General features: G+C 35.3%; 1 protein-coding gene across 1 annotated transcript in view; it reads left to right on the top strand.

The window, feature by feature from the left end:
- Positions 1–20,504, top strand: part of LOC111154359 (contactin 5) — a 560,291-nt gene that overhangs the window by 95,602 nt on the left and 444,185 nt on the right. The gene's annotated exons all lie outside the window — the stretch shown is intronic.

The following is a 20,504-nucleotide window of genomic DNA, read 5'->3' as shown; positions in this document are numbered from 1 at the left end:
TTCTCCATGCCAACCAGTCCCTCTAACACTACTCCTTCAATCACATGTCACTCATGGGAAATACTAATGCTGAACTGGGTCTCAAAGTAAAGGAGAATAAAACCATAATAATTGATTACATAGGAAGCATCAAGGAAAGTGTATTAAGGTATTATGTAAAGATTTACAGACTAAAAGTATTTCATTTCTGCATACTATGTGTTTTGAGTCATCATAGAATATAGCTGCATTTAGAAAGTAAACGAGCTATAGAAAACCCTATGTCTGAGCATGCAGCAAACACAGGAGCATAATGTAGTCGGTTGTCCCTTTAACATTTTCTAATTTTAAGCTCTATGTAACATAATTTATTCAATTTGGGGAAATGCTCACACAGCAATAGACACTGAAGGACTAAGGGCACAGGTCCTGTCCACAGATGATAAACCTTAGGAACCCCTCAATTCCCATGGACCTGAAGTATTGGTTAGGATAGAGATAAAGAACCCTTCAGTTCTCCTGTCAAACCTGTTAACATTTCAGTTGAGACATTTTTTTATTAAAGAAAAAAAGAAAGGATTTTTGTTTTCTCTAGGTTGAATATATTTTTACCTCACCCTAATTTAAAACAAATAGGTTCACCAGCCTCAAATCCATTATGGAATCAAATGTTGCATAAATAAATTCAGAGAGTACAAATAGATGCCCCCTTACTATGATGAAGAAACACTAGATAATGTCTGCTTCCAAATAGTATACTAACCATACTATTTCATCTGGGATTTAGACTTAGACAGCCAGGGATTCCCATCCAAGTTCTGATATTTACTATTGGCTTTTTTTTGTTAAATGAAGTCTTATCTTTTTTTATTATAGATTTTGTTTATTTATTTACTTATTTATTTTAGGGAGCAAGAAAAAGCGGGAGGGACAGGAGGCAAAGGGAGAAGGAGAGAGAATCTGAAGCAGACTCTGGACTGAACACAGAGCCCAATGCAGGGCTTGATCTCAGGACCTAAAAATCAGACACTTAACCAAGTGAGCCACCCAGACACCCCAAATGAAGCCTTATCTTACTGTAAAGAAGGAATAATAAAACTACCTCACAGGATTGTTGAGAAAATTAAGGGATAGTGTATGTAAAGCAATTAGCCCAATGCTTGGTGGATAGAGAATATTAAATTCAATTTTGTCCTGAATATCAGTCTTAAATAATACTCGTTAAAATGCAAATTTTGTGAGAGAAGTGACACCTTAAGTCATTATCTGCTAATATTAATCACCAGTTGTGAGGGATTAGTTGACATCAAACTGACAAAAGGCAACTATAGAATGAATGGCACTTGGAAATGTTAATATGAGGGTTTAAAATGGGAAAGAGATCACTGAAAGGAGAAATGAAGTTTGACAATAAAGTAAAAGAGCACCAGGCATCTTGCTATCTTCAGGTGGCCTCTTTATCTAAGGATAGTTGGTACCAGAAATTATTCCCTTAGAACCAATTTATATAAAATGGGAACAAAAATTTAACAAAGGTGAAAATAAAATATTTTGGTTGATATTTTTTCTTATAAAATATATTTTACATTATAAAATCTGTATCATAACTTTAAAATTTTGTAATAACTGCAACTACTCAAGAAGTGTTTTTGGCACTCCTTTTCCAAGATCATGAAAAGTAATTATTAAAAAGTAATTGTTTCAAAATATTTGAGGAGTTCAACAATTTTCTCAAGACCTCTCTTAATTATTTTATTTCAAATCACTTAATGTTTTGACCCATATTCTTGCAGTTTCTGGTCCATTCATCAGAGCTTCATTTATTAGTAACCAAGTTCTAATGAATGGAGCCATTTTCCAAATTTGCCTTTATTAACTTCATGAAATCCATAATTTTATAAGATGTGCAGTTTCACTTTGCAATATGTTATTGTCACATTCTAATTTGTTATGAATAACTGATCAAAAAGAGATTGGCGAAATGGAAAAAGATAGTTTCAGTGCTAAAAATGGAAAGATTGTAACTAATTTAAAAACAAAAAATTTGTCCTTATTGTCATGTGATTATCATTTTTCTTCCCTAAAAATAAAATCTTGTAATCAAGTAGACTTGAGTTACATTATTTGGATACAGAGAACTTTATTGTTAAGTTCTGCTTAGGGTCATCCATCTTGTTAGGATACGAAACCTGATATTTTAGAGTCTCCATATAGTATCTTATTTAATCTTCATCCCTGGTTTTAACTTTATTATTATTATTTTCATTTTACAAATGAGGATATTATGCTCAGAGAGAAACTTGTCTGAAGTTTTGCATCTAGTAAATAAAATGCCAGAGATTCGGGCCTGTGTAATTCCAAGCCTAGTGTCCTTTTGACTATATTATAAAGTCTTTCCACAACATCATTCTGAAATTTTATTGAAAATTCCTGTTTTTTGTGCACAGATGCCACTGGTTAATATATTTATTACATCAATTTAAATGAATAACTAATTTCATCAATTACTTTTATTGACTTGGCCAAATTGTTAACTGAATTAAATATTCCATACTGCCAAAATCAAGTATACAAATAACATATGAATGTAAATTATGTATATGTAGAAATTTTAATATTTTTAAAGATTTTATTTATTTGAGAGAAAGACAGTGAGTGTGAGCATGAGTGAGGGCAGAAGAAAAGGGAAAGGGAGAAATAGACTCCCTGCTGAACAGGGAGCCTGATAGGGTGCTCAATCTCAGGGCCCTGAGATCAGGACCTGAGATGAAGGCAGGCTCTTAACTGAGTCACCCAGACCCCCTAGAAATTTTAATACTTTTACCATGTCTTTATCTCAACAATTGTTTAGAAACCAAACAGAACAGATAAGATTACAAGTACATTGAATGAAATGACAGAAAAATAAGAAATTTTTAATTTTTTATTATGCATCTTTTCCTATGTGAATAAAAAACAACAACAACAACAGCAACAACAACAAAAAACAAAAACAAAACAAAACACAAATTTGGAGCACCTGGGTGGCTCAGTAGGTTGAGATTTCAACCCTTGCTTAGGTCAGGATCTCATGAGTCAGGCTCCACACTCAGTAGGGATTCTGTCTAAAGATTCTCTCCCTCTGGCCCTCCCTTCATTGTGCACTTTCTCTCAAATAAATCATAAAAAAAAAAAAAGAAGAAGAAGAAGAAAAGAAAAAAAAACTCACAAATTTTATAACCTTAAGTTACCCAGAAAAAGGCTGTTTTAACCCAAACTATGCTATCTGGTGAACCATTGTTTATGAGTTTTAACTAGTAATTTGACAGTTTCTGAACTTGGTGGTTATCAACAAATATATTTCAACATTTCCTTAAAATTTCCACAAGTATTTTTTAAAGTATACTCCTTTTTTCTTTTCCTACTTGAGCTGTATTTTGTTGTAACGTGTTCTCTAGATGTCACTGGAAAGGAAAACTCAGTGTGCTTTTTAATTGTATTTAAATTAAATTTAAAATTTAATTTTAAATTTTATACATGAAAAGCTAAATATCACAAAGCAAACACTTCAACCTGGAATTTGTTTTAGAATATTTAGGCACAGCAGAAAAAAAAAATATTTAGAATATTAGAATAATCCTTTTTTTTTTTGCTTCCTATATTTCTTTGGGATTTCTACATAGAGCACATTGGGTTTATTTAATTATGTGTAGTTGTTTAATTGGATTTGGCCACATATTCCCAACTTTTTAAAATAGTCTATTTTTTTTCCCTCTTTATGAGATACTCCACATAGAAGAGTGTAAAAAACAGTGGGTCAGGACAGCAAACTGCTTACTCTTTTGATCTGGGCAGGGCAGTTAGCAGTATGTCAAATTAGTGTGATAAAATGCAACCATATTAGATTGGACTGATGAGCTTATAAATTAAAAGGCCTCATATTAAAAAAAAAAAACGAATATTCCCTTTTTTTAATATGCTGTAATGTACCAGAGAAATTTTACCTCCTCATTGACTCTGAGCCAATAAGGGAAGATGGTAAAAAGAAACACATAATGGAGTCAGATAGTTGGCTGTGAATCCCAGTTATCTATTTCCTAGAATGTTGGTTCAGAATGTAAGGAGTAAAACTTACCCTACCCTCATTTTCTACCCTTGAAAATAGTAGAAAAAGAGTCCTGAACTTAGATAATATTTTTAAATAATATAATATATTGCTAGTATTTTTCCCAAACTTCTCCTCAGGTAATTAAATAATACAATAGATCTTTGAGAGTAATGGACAAACATCACATATATTCAAGAAAGAAGAGCCAAGAAAAGAAAAAGCAGGTGCTGGCTTTAGATGAAGATTGATTAGCATTAGAAAATAAGAGAGGCAACAATGCCAAAGTCCAATCCTTTGTTTTTTTCTCTGAAAAATCTTACTATTCTTTGTCCATAATGTATTTAACTCACTAAACCAAGCACAATCTTGTCAATCAGGGGTAAGGAAACTTTTTCTGTAAATAGCCAAATGGTAATTTTTTTTTTTAATTTATGGATCATGTAATCTCTGTCACAGCTACTCAATTCTGCCTCAGTAGCATAAAAGTAGCCATATATAATACAGAATGAATGGGAACATCTGTATTATAATGAAGCATTATTTATGCTGTATTATTACAACATTTGAAATCCATATACTTTTCATTCATCTTTTCATTTTTTCCAGCTATTTAAAAATCTAAACTTTATTTCTAGCTCACTGTCCACAGAGAAGCAGATAGAAAACCAAAATTATCTTCCCAGGCCCATTTTTCTTAAGAGGTTCTCTTGTTAATGCCACTTTCCCTCTAATTCTTTGTGACCCTTCCCTCTTTTTACAGTATCTATATTGAGATGGAGTTAGGGAAAAATGTACATTATTTAGCACTTTCCAATTGCACATGATAGAAAGATAATTCAAATAGCTTAAGCTCAGTCCAAACAGGAAATGTTTTGGCTCTTGATGTATTCATTATACATATATATGGCATAAGTAAATTTTGTGTCCTAGGATTAGAAAGATTCAACTCTGTTATCTACCTACAGTGTGACCTTGGAGAAGTTACGCAGTCTGCTCTTACCATAATTCTTCATTTTTGAAATTCTACATGTATGAGGAGTTGAAAAGATTCTATGAGATAACATGTACTGTGCTAAACATATTAACTGCTGCCTAGTAAATATTCCATAACTTGGTGATTATGGTGATGATTCTAATGGTGATGATACCTAATTCATTTTTTTCTTTTTATAATCAACTAAGTAAAAAAAGGTTCAGTTTTCTCTCCCCCTCTCCCTTATCAGTATTCCTAAATGCTTACAAACAAGTTTTGCTCTTGTCTAATTCCTATCACACACTCCACTGTATGACAGTCATTCCTGTATCTTTCCTACTTCATATGGTCTGCTGAAGCAGTTCTTCTTTGTAACTTTTATAAGTCTGCTAACACCATCTTGGATGTATCAGGTGCTCAATATATAGAGCTAACTAACATTCTTAAACCAGTTTAAAAGGCTAGTCAAACACACCCATCTTTAATACCTCATTTCTGCATTTTAAAGAAGATTAACATTAACATTCTTTATTATTTTATTTTCAGAAAAAGAATGTAGTGGTTTTGTGATGTTATAATACTTAATATAAATCTTACTACAGAAAAATATACTGTGGACCCTGAGGAACAAACTGAGGGTTTTGGAAGGGAGGGTGATGGGGGGATGGGTAAGCCTGGTGGTGGATATTAAGGATATTGCATGGAGCACTGGGTGTGTTGCATAAACAATGAATCTCGAGCACTGAAAAAAATAAAATTAAATTAAAAAAAAAGAAAAATAAATAAATAGAAAGTATTATCTTCATTTAAGAATTTTAATTAATGTTCTTAATTGAAACATTTGAGTCATTAATACTTTTCTCTTTATATCACTTACTAAATATGAGTTATTTTAATTAGATGTATTAATGTATAATTAACATATTTGATTTTGTGTACAATTCAATGAGCTTTAAGAATAAAGTTATGTAACCACAGCCATAATTTTTTTTCTTTTTAATTTAAATTCAACTGGCCAACTGACAGTATATCATTAGCTTCAGATTTAGTATTCAATAAGTTATCAGTTACATAACACCCACTGCTCATCACATCACGTGCCCTCCTTAATGTCCCTCACCCAATTACACCATCCCCCCACCTGCCTCCCCTCCAGCAAACCTGTTTGTTTCCTATAGTGAAGAGTCACTCATGGTTTTTCTCCCTCTCTGATAACTTCCCATTCTGCCTTCCCTCCCTTCCCCTACAGTCCTCTGCCCTGTTTCTTCTACTCCCCATGTAAGTGAAACATATGATAATTGTCTTTGTCTGATTAACCTATTTTGTTCAGCATAACACATTCCAGTTCCATCCACATCTAAGTAAATGATAAGTATTCATCTTTTCAGATGCCTGGGTAATATTCCATTACATACACACACATATATACACACACACAAACACACACACACAGACACATAAGCATATACGTATATGTCATATCCTCTTTATCCATTCATTTGTCGAAGGATATCTCAGCTGTTTCTGCAGTCTGGCTATTGTGGACATTGCTACTATGTACACTGGGGTGCAGGTGTCCCTTTAGATGACTACATTTGTATCTTTGAGGTAAATACCTAGTAGTGTAATTGCTGGATCAGAGGGTAGCTCTATTTTTAATGTCCTGAGGAACTTCTATACCGTTTTCCACAGTGGTTGTACCAGCTTGTATTCCCATCAACAATGTAAGAGAGTCCCTTTTACTCTGCATCCATGCCAACATTTGTTGTTTAATAGTCACTAATTTTAGTCATTCTGACTGGTGTGAGGTAGTATCTCATTGTGGTTCTGATTTATATTTCCTGATGCCAAGAGACTTGGAACATTTTTTCATGTGTTTGTTGGCCATCTGTAAATCTTTGGAGAAATGTCTGTTCATGTCTTCTGCCTATTTTTTGAATGGATTATTTGTTCTTAGGTGTTGAATTTCATAAGTTCTTTATAGATCTTGGATATCAACCCTTTATCTGATATGTCATTTGCAAATATTTTCTCCCATTCCATAGGTTGCCTTTTAGTTTTGTTGACTATTTCCTTTGCTCTGTAGAAGCTTTTTATCTTGAGGAAGTCCCATTAGTTCGTTTTTGCTTTTATTTCCCTTGCTTTTGGAGATGTGTCTGGAAAGAAGTTGCTGTGCCCAAAATCAAAGTGGTTGCTGTCTATGTTCTCCTCTAGGATTTTTTTTTTAAAAGATTTTATTTATTTATTTGACAGAGAGAGATCACAAGCAGGCAGAGAGGCAGGCAGAGAGAGAGGAGGAAGCAGGCTCCCTGCCGAGCAGAGAGCCCGATGCGGGGCTCGATCCCAGGACCCTGAGATCATGACCTGAGCCGAAGGCAGCAGCTTAACCCACTGAGCCACCCAGGCGCCCCCTCCTCTAGGATTTTGATGGATTTCTATCTCACTTTGAGGTCTTTCCTCCATTTTGAGTTATCTTTATTTATGGAGTAAGAAAATTGTACAGTTTCATTCTTCTACATATAGCTGTCCATTTTTCCCAACACCATTTATTAAAGAGACTGCTGTTTTTCCATTGGATACTCTTTCCTACTTTGTTGAAGATTAGTTGGCCGTAGAGGTGAGTGTCCATTTCTGGATTCTCTATTCTGTTCCATTGGTCCATGTGCCTGTTTTTGTGCTGGTACCATGCTGTATTGTTGATCACAATTTTGTAATATATCTTGAAGTCAGGCATTGTGATGCCTCTAGCTTTGGTTTTCTTTTTCAACATTCCTTAGACTATTTGGAGTCTTTTCTGGTTCGATATATATTTTAAGGTTATTTATTCCAGTTCTGTGAAAACTGTTAATGGTATCTTAATAGGAATTGCATTGAATGTATAGATTGCTCTGGGTTAGAACATACATTTTAATGGTATTCATTCTTCTAATCCATTAAACATGGATGGCTTTTCCATTTTTTTATGTCTTCTTCAATTCCTTCATAAATGTTCTGTAATTTTAGAATAAGTTCGGAAGTTTTCCTTCCATTTTTATTTTTTGAAATAGCTTCAGAAGAATAGGTATTAATTCTTCTTTAAATGTTAGGTAGAATTCCCCTGCAAAGCCATCTGGCTCTGTTTGCTGGCAGAATTTGGATTACTGTTTCAATTTCCTTGCTGGTTATGGATCTGTTCAGATTTCCTATATCTTCTTGTTTCAGTTTTGGAGGTTTATAAGTTTCCAGGAATGCATCCATTTATTACAGATTGCCTTATTTGTTGGCATAGTGTTGCTCATAATATGTTCTTAAAATTGTTTGTATTTCTGGGACACCTGGGTCACTCAGTGGGTTAAAGCCTCTGCCTTTGGCTCAGGTCATGATCCCAGGGTCCTGGGATTGGGCCCTGCATCAGGCTTTCTGCTTGGCGGGGAGCCTGCTTCCCCCTCTCTCTCTGTCTGCCTCTCTGCCTACTTGTGATCTCTGTCTGTCTATAAATAAATAAATAAATCTTAAAAAAAATTGTTTGTATTTTCTTGGTGTTGGTCGTGATTTTGCCTCTTCAATTCATGATTTTATTAATTTGGGTCCTTTCTCTTTTCTTTTGGATAAATCTTTTGGATAAGGGTTTTATCGATCTTTGTTATTCTTTCAAAGAATCAGCTTCTAGATTCATTGATCTGTTTTACATTCTTTTGGTTTATATTTCACTGAATTCTGCTCTAACCCTTATAATTTCTATTTTTCCCGCTTAGTTTAGGCTTTATTTGCTGTTTTTTTCTCCAGTTCCTTTAGGTGTATTTGAGAACTGTCTAATTTTTTGAGAAAGACTTGTATTGCTATGTACTTCCATCTTAGTACTGCCTTTGCTGTATCCCAAAGGTTTTGAATAGCTAGTTTTGATTTTCATTTGTTTCCACGAATTTTTTTAAATTCTTTTTTGATTTCCTGGTTGACCCACTCATTCTTTGTAGGATGTGCTTTAGCCTCCAAGTAGTTGAGTTCCTTCCAAATCTCCTCTTGTGATTGAGTTCAAGTTTCAAAGCATTGTGGCCTGAAATTATGCAGAGAATAATCCAAATCATTTGGTATCAGTTGAGACCTGATTTGTGACCCAGTATATGATCCATTTTGGAGAATGCTCCTTGTACCCATGAGAAGAATGTGTAGGGGCGCCTGGGTGGCTCAGTGGGTTAAGCCTCTGCCTTCAGCTCGGGTCATGATCTCAGGGTCCTGGGATCGAGCCCCGCATTGGGCTCTCTGCTCAGCAGGGAGCCTGCTTCCCCCTCTCTCTGTGCCTGCCTCTCTGCCTACCTGTGATCTCTCTCTGTCAAATAAATCTTTAAGAAAAAAAAAAAAAAAGAAGAATGTGTAGTTTGTTGCTTTAGGGTGGAATGCTCTGTTTATATCTGTGAAGCCCATCTGGTCCAGTGGGTCATTCAAAGCCCTTGTTTCCTCATTGATCCTCTGCTTAGATGATCTGTCCATTGCTGTGAGTGGTGTTTTGGAGTACCCTCTTATTAATGTATTATTATTAATGTGCTTCTTTACTTTCATTATTAATTTATTTATATAATTGGCTGGTTCCATATTAGGAGCATAAATATTTATGATTGTTAGATCCTGTTGGATAAACATTTAAGTATGATATAGTGTCCTTCTTCATCCCTTACTATAGTCTTTGATTTATAATCTAATTTGTCTGATATGAAGATTGCTACCCTAGAATTCTTTTGAGGTCCATTAGCTTGATGAATAGTTCTCCACCCCTCCTTTTCAATCTGGAAGTGACCTTAGGTCTAAAATGAGTCTCCTGTAGATAACACAAGTATGGGTCTTGATTTTTTTTTTTTTTCCAATCTGATAGCTGTGTCTGGCTTGGAGCATTTAGCCCATTTACATTCAGAGTAACTATTGAAAGATATGAATTTAGTGTCATTGTGTTACCTGTAAAGCCCCTGTTCCTGTATATTGTCTCTGTTCCTTTCTGGTGTATGTTACCTTTGTCTTTCTCTTCACTTACAGGATCCCCTTTAGTATCTCTTGCAGGGCTGCTTTAGTGGTCATAAATTCTTTTAGTTTCTGTTTGATCTGGAAGCTCCTTATCTCTCCTTCCATTCTGAATAACAGCCTTCCTGGATAAAGTATTGTTGCCTACATGCTTTTCTCATTTAGTACCATGCCAGCCTTCTCTGGCCTGCCAGGTATCTGTGGATAGGTCTGCTGCCAGCCTAATGTTTCTATCCCTGTAAATTAAGAACCTCCTGTCTCAAGCTGCACTCAATATTTTCTCTTTATCTCTGAAATTTGCAAGCTTCACTATTATATGTTGAGGTGTTGATCTATTTTTATTGATTTTGAGAGAAGTCCTCTCTATGCCTTGGACTCAAATGCATAAGGCAAGTTCTCAGCTATGATTTGCTCAGATACACTTTCTCTCTCTCTCTCCTTCCTCAGGGACCCTAATAATTCTAATATTACTTCACTTTATGGTATTGCTATTTTCTGGAAGTTTCCCAATATGGTCCATTAATTATTTTCTATCTTTTCCTCAGCTTCATTCTTTTCCATCAACTTATCTTCTTTGTCACTTACTCTCTCTTCTGCCTTATCTACCATAGCTGTTAGAGCATCCAATTTAGGCTGCATCTCAGTTAAAGCACTTTTAATTTCAGCCTAATTAGAATTTATTTCTACACTAAGAGATTCTCCAGAGTGTCTTTCATGCTTTTTTCAAGCCCAGTTAGTAACTTTATAATTGTTATCCTGAATTCTAGCTCTGATATTTCACTTAAATCCATATCAATTAGATCTATGTCAGAGAGTATTAACACTGGTTCTTTCTTTTGTTGTGAATTCCTCCTTCTAGTCATTTTGTCCAGAGAAGAATGGATGAACAAGAGAACAAAATGAAAAATGTCAACCACAACCCAAGCAAAATACATACTAAAGAAATCCAAAGAGGTCAGAAACCAAAAAAGAAAAGAAAAAGGAAAGAAAAAAAAAGGGGTGGTGAGGAAAGAATATAATTTCCCAGGTGGACAAAACAGGGTAGTCCACTTTGTCCTGAGTGTATTTTGATCTGTTTTTTAGAAGATACTAAATCCCAAAATTGTAATGAAAGCAAAACTTATATATATATATATATATATATATATATATATATATATATATATATACAAAAATAAAATTAGATACAGTGAAAGGAAGCAAAAAATATAGACCAGATCTATAAAATGTAAATATAAAAAATGAAAGTGAAAAAAAAAGACTTAAAAACAAGGAGTTGATAAAATAAGAAACTAGTTGAAAAGAAAAAAAGAAAAGGTAAATTTTAAACTGAAAGATAAATGAATCATGAGAAAAAAACCTCAAAATCAAAGTTTTGCTATCCCGTGTGCTCCATAAACTTGGTGTTCACGTGTTTTTCCTGCTGAACTTCTTAGAGGGAGGGCTCTGCTGCACTTTGCAAGTGTCTTTACCTGGGCAGAGTTGTATTGCCCTTGCCAGGGAGCTCTGCTCAGTGTAAGGTGTTTTTGGTTGCTCTATGTGGCTATTGTTACCTAAAGACTTTCTGCACCTCTTTAGTGGATGAAAATAAAAATAGCCATGCCCCAATTCCCAGCTTCAGAGCTGAAAGATCATGGTCCCCTTTCTTCAATAAACTCTCAGGGATAAGCAGTTTTCCCTTTTGTGCCAAAGTATGCAGTTTCCTATGGTAAATACCTATATCAATCTTCCCAGGGGAAGATGAAGGGGTCCTGCATTTCTGCCCTTTGTAGTACCCTCACACAGACAGTGGTCACCCAGTGGGGTGCACTCCCTTGCTACCTCTCCCAGGAAAAGGTGAAGGGTCATCACTTTTTCCATTCTTTTCAGGACCCCCACAGGGAGAGCTGTCATCTGATTGAGTCCCTGCTCCCAGTTTATGACAAACCAAGTTGAGAGACTCCTCCTGGGTTTGCTGACCCCAACCAGTTTCCCCGATGCAATGCTTGAGGACTCTGGTGGCTCAGGCACCCCCATTCATTCTGTGACTCAGGGGCTCCTGAGACCACACTGTACCACCTATTATTCTGCTCTGCTTCAACACCTCAACACCTTTCAGACATGCAGGTCTCTCACCAGATCACATTTCCAAATGTTCTGATTTCATTCTCCAGGGCTATATCACCTTCCTGTAGCCAGCTTATAGAGGTTCCCTCCACCTGCTGATTATCTTCTGATATATCCCCTCAGATTCACTTCTGCTTCCTGCCTTGCAAAAAGTTGTCTCTTTTCTATTCATAGAATTGTAGCAATTCATTTCCTACATCTCAGGTTGAATTTTTAGGTGTTCAGAGTGATTTGATAGTTATCTAGCTAAATTCAAGGGACCAGATGAAACAAGGTCCCCTTGTTTCCCTCCCCACAAGCATAATTTTGGCAGAACATTTCTATCATTGAAAGAAGTTTGCTGATGCTTCTTTATAATCTGTTTCCTTCCCTAGTTCCCACTCTTGCCATTCACTGATCTGCTTTCTGTCCTTAAGTTTTGTCTTCTCCAGACACTATTTTAAAGGATATCATCCAGTGTGTCATCTCTTGAGCTTGACTTCTGTCACTTAACATAGTATTTTTAAGAATCATCCAATTACTGAGTCAGTAGTCATGTCCTCCTGAACGGTGAATAGTATTCCATTGTCTTAATGTACTACAGTTTATTTATCCATTCATTAGTTGATCATGGGCTGTTCTAAAATTTAGGTTATTATGAATAAATCTGCTGTGAGCATTGTAGTATAAATCTTTGAGTTAGAAATATATGTCTTTGTGTGATTTTTATTCATATTATTGGTAAATACATAATATTCATTTTCTCCATGAATATAACTTGATTTTAGTATTTATATTTTTGTAGCTCTATGAAAATATTGTTTCTACTCTTGTCATGTTGCTATTACTTTATCCTTGAAAAATTATCAATATTTTAATTTTAGTATCTACTACCTATTGTTTTCTTCCTTTTGGAATGCCATATACACTTTTTCTTTTCTGTAAATACAGACTGTAGCATACATATTTTCTTCCTTTCAGAGTTAAAATTCCTTCAATATTTATTTGGAAAAAAAAGTAGAGGGTGACTAATGTTAATGCCATTGAAATGGTCATACCAATAATGTTGACTATATTTCTCTTCTTTTTCTTTTCTCTCTCTCTCTTTTTTTTTTTTTCCATTTTGGGTCCACTTGAAATACAGTGTTACATTAGTTTCAGGTGTAAACTGAATGATTTGACAAGGTTATAAATTATGCTGTGTTCACCACAAGTATAGCTATCACCAGTCCCATTATATCACTATTACAATATCATCAACTATTCCTTGTGCTCTGCTTTTTATTCCCATGACTTACTTGTTCAATTACTGAAGGCCTCTCTCTCCCTCTCCCCTTCATTCATTTTGCCCTACTCCCATCCTCATTTCTACTGGCAACCATCATTTTGTTCTCTGTATTTATAGTTCTGATTTTGTATTTTGTTTATTCTTTTTTAAATATTTTATTTATGAATGGAATCATATGGTATTTATCTTTCTCAGCCTGACTTATTTCACAAGTACATCCATGTTATCCCAGTGGCATGATTTCCTCATTTTTACAGCACTGTAATATTGCATTGGGTATATAAACCACATTTTCCTTATCCATTCATCTATTAATGGATGGATGCTTAGGTTGTTTCTATGTCTTGGTTCTTATAAATAATGTGCAATAAACATAGGGGTGCATATATCCTTTTGAGTTGGTGTTTTCTTTTTCTCTGGGTAAATACTCAGTAGAGGAATTATTGGAACATACGGTATTTCTATTTTTAATTTTTTGAGGAATGTCCATGTGGTTTTTCCACAGTGGCTGTACCAATTTACATTCCCACCAATAGTGCACAAGGCTTCTTTTTCCTTGACAACACTTGTTGTTTCTTGTGTTTTTGATTTTAGCCATTTCAGCAGGTGTGAGGTGAAATCTCATTGTGGTTTTGATTTGCATTTTCCTGAGGAAGAGTGATATTGAGCACATTTTCATGCATCTGTTGGCAATCTGAGTATCTTCCTCGGAGAAATGTTTATTCATGTCCTCTGTGCATCTTTTTTTTTCTTTTTAATATTTATTTATTTGACAGAGAGAGAGAGAACAAGTAGGCAGGAGCAGCAGGCAGAGGGAAAAGCAGACTCTCTGCTGAGTAGAGAACTCAATGTGGGGTTTGATCCCACAACCCTGGGGTTATGACCTAAGCCAAAGGCAGTCGCTTAACTGACTAAGCCACCCAGGGGACTCCCCCCACAACACACACCCTTTTAAAGATTCTCTGTGCATTTTTAAATCAGATTGATTTTTTGGTGTTAGTTGTATTAATTCTTTATATATTTTAGATGTAAACCCATTATTGGATATATCATTTCAAATATCTTCTCCTATTCAGTATGTTGTCCTTTTGTTTTATTGATTGTTTCCTTTGCTGTACAGAAACTTTTTATTTTGATGTAGTCCCTATTGTATATATTTACTTTTTCTTCCTTTGCCTTTGGAGACATATCTAAAAAAAAAAAAAAAAAAAAAAAGTTTCTCTCTCCAATGTCTTACTGCCTGCACTCTCTTCTAGGATTTTTATGATTTCAAGTCGTTAATCCATTTTAAAATTTATTTTTGTGTATGGTATTAAATAGTAATCAAGCCTCATTCTTTTATATGTAGCTCTCAAGTTTTCCCAGCATCATTTATTAAAAAGACTCTCTTTGTCCCATTTTATATTCTTGCTTCCTTTGTCATATTAATTGACTATATATATATGTGGAGTTATTTCTGGGGTCTCTATCCCATTCTCTTGATCTCTGTGTCTATTATTGTGCAAGGAACATAGTGTTTTGATTACTACAGCTTTGTAGTATATCTTGAAATAGGAAATTGTGATACCTTCAGCTTTGTTCTTTTTCAGGATTGCTTTGGCTCTTTAGGGTCTTCTATGACTCCACACAAATCTTAGTGGTATTATTTGTTCTAGTTTTGTAAAAAATGCTGTTGGCATTTTGGTAGGGATTGCATTGAATCTGTAGATTGCTTTGTGTAGTATGGACATTTTAACAATATTAATTTTTCTAATCCATGAGCATGGAATATCTTCCATTTGTTTGTGTCATCTTCAATTTCTTTCATCAGTATCTTACAATTTTCAGTATACAGGTCTTTCACTCCTTTAGTTAAGTTTGTCCCTAATTTTTTTTTCTTTTTTTTTTTAAGATTTTATTTATTTATTTGACAGAGAGAGAGAGAGATCACAAGTAGGCAGAGAGGCAGGCGGCGGGGGGGGGGGGGGGGGAGGCTCCCCACTGAGCAGAGAGCCCAATGCGGGGCTTGATCCCAGGACCCTAAGATCATGACCTGAGCCAAAGGCAGAGGCTTAACCCACTGAGCCACCCAGGTGCCTCAGTATTTTCTTTTTTTTTTTGAAAATATATATATTGTGTGTGTGTGTGTGTGTGTGTGTGTGTGTGTGTGCGTGCACACATGTTCACGTGTGTGTGTTTCTTTTCATTTCTCTTTCTGCAACTTCATTGTTAGTGTGGGGAAATGCTACCAACTTCTGGGTATTAATTTTGTATCTCAACACTTTACTGAATTCCCTTACTTCTAACAATTTGTGTGTGTGTGTGTGTGTGTGTTTGTGTGTGTGTGAAATTCTTGGGATTTTCTATCATGTTTCTATCATGTTATCATGTTCTCTGTGACTAGAGGCAGTTTAATTTCTTCTTTACCAATATGGATGTCTCGTTTCTTTTTCTTGCCTGATTGCTGTGGATAGAACTTCTAATACTATTTTGGATAAAGTTGCAAGAGTGGATATCCTTATCTTGTTCCTGACCTTAGAGGAAAATCTCTCAGTTTTTCATCATTGAGGATGATGTTATCTGTGGGTTTTTCATAGATGTCCTTTATATGTTGAGGTATGTTTCTTTTAGATTTATTTTGTTGAAATATTTTGTTGTTGTTGAAAGTTTTTATCATGAATATATTAAATCTTGTAAATGCTTTTTCCACATTTAGTGAGATAATCATATGATTTTTATTCCTTGTTTTGTTGATGTGGTATATGAAATTGATTGATTTGTGAATATGAACCATCCTAACATCCCAGGAATAATTCCCCCCTGATTGTCGCGAATGATCTTTTTTAACATATTGCTATATGTGGTCTACCTTTATTTTGTTGGTTTTTACATTTATGTTCATCAGGGACATTGACCTATAGTTTTGTTTTGTTTTATAGTGCCTTTGATTTCAGTATCAGGGTAATGCTGGCCTCCTTGAATGTATTTGGAAGCTTTCCTTTCTCTTCTATTTTTTGGAATAGCTTGAGAAGAATATGTATTAACTTTTAAGTGTCCAGTAGAGTTTACATGTGAATCTATTTGGCCCTGGACTTTATTTTTTGGTTGTTTTTTGATTACTGATTTAATTTCATTATTTGTAATCAGTTTATTCAGATGTTCTATTTCTTCCTGGTTCAGTTTTGGAAGATTGTGTGTTTCTAGGAATTTATTCATTTCTTTTAGCTTGCCCAGTTTGTTGGTATGTATTTTTTCATAGTATTCCCTTATAATCCCTGTATTTATGCATAATTTTTAGTTCTCCTTTCTCATTTCTGATTTTATTTGTTTGCATCCTTTTTCTTTTCCTCTTAATGAGTCTGGTAAGAGTTTGTCAATTGTGTTGCTCTTTTAAGAGAACTAGGTTTTGGCTTCATTAATTTTTGTTTGTTTTAGTTTCTAGTAGTTTTTAGCAATTTATTTTTGTTCTGATTTTTATTATTTCCTTTGTTCTACTCACCTTGGGCTTTGTTAGTTCTTATTTTTCTAGTTCCTTTAAGCATAAAGTTATTTTTTATTGTTTCTTGTGGTAGGCCTGTATTGCTATACACTTCCCTCTTATAACTGTTTTTGTTGTGTCCCAGAGATATTGGACCATTGTGTTTTCATTTTCATTTGTCTCCGTATATTTTTTGAATTTTCTTATTTGATTGCTTCATTAACCCATTGGCTGTTTAGTATTATATTGCTTAGTTTCCACATATTTGTGTTTTCTTTTTCTAGTTTTTTTTCTTGTGATCTATTTATAGTTTCATACTATTGTGGTTGGAAAGAATGCATGATATGATTTCAATCTTCTCATATCTACTGAGGCTTGATTTGTGGCCTAATATGTGATCTATTCTGTAGAATGTTCCATGTATATGTGAAAAGAATGTGTATTCTGTAGTTTTTGGGTTGAATATTCTGTATATATCTGTTATGTTCATCTGGTCCAATGTGTCATTCAAAGACATTGTTTCCTTGATTTTCTATCTGGATGATCTATCCATTGTTATAATTCAAATGTTAAAATCCCTACTATTTTATTGTACTACCATCAATTTCTCTCTTTATGTCTATTACTATTTGCTTTATGTATTTAGGTGCTCCAGTATTAAGTGTGTAGATACTTATAATAGCTATATCCTCTTATTGGATTGATCCCTTTATCATTATGCAATGCCCTTCTTTGTCTCTTGTTACAGTCTGTTTTAAAGTCTATTTTGTCTGACATTAAGTATTGCTATACCATTTTTTTTTAAATTTCTATTTGTATAGTGAATATTTTTCCATCCCTTCACTTTCAGTCTGTACTTTAGGTCTGAGGTGAATCTCTTGTAGGCAGTATATAGAAAGGCCTTAGGTTTTCTTAATCCATTCCACCAGTCTTTGTCTTTGGATTGGAACGTTTAGGCCAATTACATTTAAAATAATTATTGATTGGTATATACTTACTGCCATTTAAAAAAATCTGGTTGTTTTGCAATTCTTCTTTGTTCCTTTCTTCTTCTCTTGCTCTCTTTCTGTGATTGGTGAGTATATTAGTGTTTTGTTTGGCTTTCTCTCTTTATTTTTTGTGTATCTATTATAGATTTTGAGTTTATGGTTACCGTGAGGTACATAGATAACATCCTAAGTAAATAGCAGCCCATATTAATTTAATGGTCATTAGGTTCAAAGAAAAAAAAAGAAAACTTTCTTCTTATTTTTCCTTCTCTTCCCTTTTTACTCCCTTCTCCACAATGCATGTTTCCTTGTTTTATGATGTTTTATATTTTATATTTATGTTTTATGTATGTTTGTTTATGTATGTTTTATCTTCTCATATTTTACATCTTTTTGTTCATAGTTTTCCTATGTCTAATTAATGGCCATTTATTTTTCCCTTAAAAAAGCACTTTAACATTTCCTGTAAGTCTGGTTTAGTGGTGATAAATTCTTTTATTTTTTTGTTTGTCTGGAAAACACTCTGTCTACTTCAAATCTGAATGATAACCCTTCCAGGTAGAATATTCTTGGTTGAAGTTTTTTTTTTTTGAAGATTTTATTTATTTATTTGACAGAGATCACAAGTAGGCAGAGAGAGAGAGAGAGAGAGGAGGAAGCAGGTTCTCCGCTGAGCAGAGAGCCCAACTTGGGACTTGATCCCAGGACCCTGAGATCATGACCTGAGCTGAAGGCAGAGGCTTAACCACTGAGCCACCCAGGCGCACCTTGGTTGAAGTTTTGTTTTTTCCCCCAGCACTTTGAATATATCATGTCATTCTTATGATATCATATATCATTCATCATATATCATATATCATTCTTACACAGAAAAATTGCCAGCAGAAGAAGCTTTCTTTTGCTGGCAAATTTTCTGCATAAGAATCAGCTGATAGTTTCATAGGTTTTCCTTATAGATAACTTTTTGTTTCTCTCTTGCTGCTTTTAGGATTCTTTCTTTGTTTTTTTAAACCATTGACATATTGTTATGTGCTGTGCTGTTGGTTCATCTTGTTTGGAACACTCTGCTATTGGACTTGAATGTTTATTATGCTCGCTAGGTTAGGAAAGTTTTCAGTTATTATTTCTTCAAATACATTTTCTACACCTTTCTCTCTCTTCTTCTTCTGGGACCCTCTGTAATGGAAAGGTTCATTCACTTGATGTTGTCCAAGAGATATCTTAATTTATCTTCAATTATTAAAATTATTTTCTCTTTTTGCTGTTTAGCTTGTTCGCTTTCTATTAGACTGTCTTTCAGATCACTGATACATTCTTCTGCATCCTCTAATTTACTGTTGATTCCTTCTAGTGTGTTTTTATTTCAGGATGATATTCTTTACCTCTGACTGGTGCTTTTTAATACTTTCTATTTCTATTAAAAGTCTCTCTCAGTTCTTCCGTTCTTTCCTCCATCCCTATGCGTATCTTATGATCATGAACTTAAATTATTTATCATATATATTGCTTATCTCTCTTTCATTTAATTCTTTCACTTTTTTTTTCTTGTTCTTTCTTTTGGAGCATTTCCCTCTGTCTCTCCATTTTGCTCAACTTTCTGTGTTTGTAAGGCAAAATGGTGGCTACTTCTCCTAAGGTTGGAGTGGTCTTATGTATGGTGACCCCTATGCAGATTGTGTGTGCTTAGTGACTTTTGCTGGCTGGCTAGAGCTGTGGCTGTATGTTCTAGTTACTTTTTAAGCTGTACCTTTTTAGAAAGAATTTTTTAAAAAAGATAATGATAACAAAGGAAAAGAATAAATTAAAAGAAGGAAGATAGGAGGAGGAGTCAAGATGGCGGAGAAGTAGCCGGCTGAGACTACTTCAGGTAGTGGGAGATCAGCTAGATAGCTTATCTAAAGATTGTAAACACCTACAAATCCAACGGGAGATCGAAGAGAAGAACAGCAACTCTAGAAACAGAAAATCAACCACTTTCTGAAAGGTAGGACTGGCGGAGAAGTGAATCCAAAGCGACGGGAAGCTAGACCGCGGGGGGAGGGGCCGGCTCCCGGCAAGCAGCGGAGCAACGGAACACAAAATCGGGACTTTTAAAGTCTGTTCTGCTGAGGGACATCGCTCCAGAGGCTTAACCGGGATGAAGCCCACACAGGGTCAGCGTGGCCTCAGGTCCCGCAGGGTCACAGAAGGATCGGGGGTGTCTGAGTGTCGCAGAGCTTACAGGTATTAGAACGGGGAAGCCAGCTACAGAGACAGAGCCGAGGAGTAAGCGCTAAGCTCGGGGTAACCTTGAACTGGTCGCAGGCTCAGTCAGCTCAGAGCGTGGCCGGAGGCCAGGGTGACGGGAGTAGATCCGCGCTGTTCTCTGAGGGCGCACTGAGGAGTGGAGCCCCAGGCTCTCGGCTCCTCCGGGCCGGAGACCGGGACGCCACCATCTTCATTCCCGCCCTCCGGAACTCTACGGAAAGCGCTCAGGGAACAAAAGCTCCTGAAAGCAAACCCGAGCGGATTACTCAGACCACCCCCGGTAAGGGCGGTGCAAATCCGCCTGGGGCAAAGACACTTGAGAATCACTACAACAGGACTCTCCCCCAGAAGATCAAAAGAAACCCAGGAGGACCAAGTTCACCTACCAAGGAGTGCAGTTTCAATACCAA

The sequence above is a fragment of the Enhydra lutris genome, unplaced genomic scaffold (genome assembly GCF_002288905.1).
Source record: "Enhydra lutris kenyoni isolate GAN:26980312 unplaced genomic scaffold, ASM228890v2 scaffoldscaffold37, whole genome shotgun sequence".
NCBI classification, from domain to species: Eukaryota; Metazoa; Chordata; class Mammalia; order Carnivora; family Mustelidae; genus Enhydra; species Enhydra lutris.
This window is presented reverse-complemented; position numbering and strand designations above follow the sequence as displayed.